This window comes from Mastomys coucha, unplaced genomic scaffold (genome assembly GCF_008632895.1).
Source record: "Mastomys coucha isolate ucsf_1 unplaced genomic scaffold, UCSF_Mcou_1 pScaffold14, whole genome shotgun sequence".
In the NCBI taxonomy this organism is placed as follows: Eukaryota; Metazoa; Chordata; class Mammalia; order Rodentia; family Muridae; genus Mastomys; species Mastomys coucha.
In genome coordinates this window covers 39212190-39214519 of record NW_022196896.1, presented here as the reverse complement: position 1 = coordinate 39214519, position 2330 = coordinate 39212190, and the positions used below count along the sequence as shown (strand labels likewise).

The 2330-nt window shown below is 45.1% G+C and overlaps 1 protein-coding gene across 5 annotated transcripts in view; it reads left to right on the top strand.

The window, feature by feature from the left end:
* The first annotated feature begins 637 nt into the window (after positions 1-637).
* Ppp1r42 (protein phosphatase 1 regulatory subunit 42) overlaps positions 638-2330 on the top strand; it is a 40529-nt gene continuing 38836 nt past the window's right edge. The window contains exon 1 of one of the 5 annotated variants that reach the window (XM_031366840.1): positions 638-917. The gene's annotated coding sequence lies outside the window, so the exon portion shown is untranslated. The other 4 variants (XM_031366839.1, XM_031366844.1, XM_031366843.1 and 1 more) reach the window with 4 other exon arrangements.

Sequence of the window (2330 nt, the reverse complement as noted above, 5' to 3'; positions counted from 1 at the left end):
AAGTGAATAAAAAAAAAAAAGAGAGAGAGAGAGAGAGAGAGAAAAGAAGAGGCCAGAGGGTAGTGGCTGGTGCCTTTCAATACCAGCAGAGGTAGTGGATTGATATCAGAGTTCGAGGTCAGCCTGGTCTAAAGTGAGTTCCAGGACAGACAGGGCTACACAGAAAAACACTGTCTCAAAAGACAACAACAGGGCTGAAGAGATGGCTCAGTGTTTAAGAGCACCGACTGCTCTTCCAGAGGTCCTGAGTTCAAATCCCAGCAACCGCATGGTGGCTCACAACCATCAGAAATGTGATCTGATGCCCTCTTCTGGAGTGTCTGAAGATAGCTACAGTGTACTTAGATTAAATAAATAAATAAATCTTTTTTTAAAAAGACAACAAAAACAAACAAAACCTAAAACAAAACAAAGGGGGAAAGAAAACGTGCTACTGCTACCCCAAAAGCTGGAGAATGGGACAGAGCAAACCTGAACCCGAGAATCCTGACCTGAAGACCGGAAGCGGCAAGCTGCGAGGAGTGTCATAAATGGCCTTGAATATCAACCCAAGTTTGGGTTTTATCCTAGTAAGGTGAAGTACAGGCAATTCCTTTTGGGTCCATACAGGGGCAAGTGTGGTTACCGGACACTAAAATAATCAAAGGTAATGGAGACGGAAATGATAGCCTGCAAATCTTACTCTGTCCAGACTAACTGATCTTTTTCGGGACCACCGATGCACAACACCAACTCTCTGGTGTCCCCTGTCACAAAGAGCCAGACTTAGGGCGGGCCCTGTCGGCTTCCCGGACGTCACGAGACTTCCTCTGCGGGGCGTTTCGAGCATTTAGTCGCCTGGCAACCGCCGCTGGCTTTGGAGGAGCCTGGCACAAGGACACTGACCAAACCAGTTACAGACCCGACTGGACAGAGCGGTGAGACGCCCTGGAAACCCTAGCCAAGAACGTTCCCGCACGCAGACTCTTAATACCGGTTAAAATGCAGGTCCCTGAGCCCTGTTCCTAAACAGCTAGAATAGCAGGCACACTTTGGAAGACCGGTTTGGACCAGCAGGCAAGGCTGGAAGCTCTCTAGAAGCCGAGGGTGGAGGGGGCGAGGGAGCAGGGTCCAAGCTTTGAAAAGTTTGGAGGGCTGAAGCCCCATTTGGAAAATATGGAAGCCACTGAGTTCAGTCGCTCCCTAAGAGGAAATGTAGGTAGAAACCAAACTCTGAAACTGTCCATCCTACCCAGCCTGCAAGGAGCCTAACGGTGATAGGCAGCAGAGGACCCATCGGGATGCATGCCCAGAGCACCCTGAAGCCGGTCCCGCTGGCTTCTGGGAAGATGAGTCCCAGCAACTGCATCCAATAGAAGATATTATGGAAAACTATTTCTTTTCAGAGAAAATCAAGGACACTCCTACAAGTGTTGACCTTATCGCTTTTATTTTAATGTTCTAAAATGTACACAAGTTCAACCAAGTGCAGTTTAAGCCCCATGGGGCTTATTATTTCTCTAAAACAATGAAACTACGCTAGAGTAAAGTTAGAGTTGGTGCTTTCTTGATGAAAATAACCGTGGTGTTTTGAGAAAACAATTTTCATGAACTGCTCCCAAGCAGTTTATTATTTAATATTTTATGTTGTGGGTTATGATGAATCTCTCCCTTTCCACATTCAAGCCCCTGGACATTTTCCCTATAGCTTACTGATTACATTCATTGGCCTTCTCTTGATTTAAAAAATATTTTAAGCTTGTTTCTTCTTTTCCAAAAAGTATCATATAGCCACCCTAACACTCACTCGTAGCCAAAGCCGCTCTCGAACTTCCTTCTTCTACCTCCTAAGTTCTGGGGTTCTAAGTGTGAGTGCCACCAGCTCAGCTGCCTCCTTCCTTTTCAAATCTGATTAATTTCCAGAGGCACTAGTTTTTATACAGAATTCACCTGTGGTGAAAGAATTAAAAATATAACACTCTCAAATACTCTGGCACATTGACTATTTTAGAACAAATTTCATTTTTATTTTTTAAAGATTGTTTTTATTATTATTATATGTAAGTACACTGTAGCTGTCTTAAGACACACCAGAAGTGGCATCAGATCTCATTACAGATGGTTGTGAGCCATCATATGGTACTGGGATTTGAACTCAGGACCTTCCAAAGAACAGTCAGTGCTCTTAACCGCTGAGCCATCTCACCAGCAACCACAGTGACTTATTTTAAGTTAAAGACACTTGAAATCACAGCAGGTTCAAGAGCGCCTGCCCGCCCACTGGCCTGCCTGCCTGCCTGCCTGCCTGTCTGCTTCCCTTGTGAAAAGCCCTTTCCTATTCAAGGAAAAAA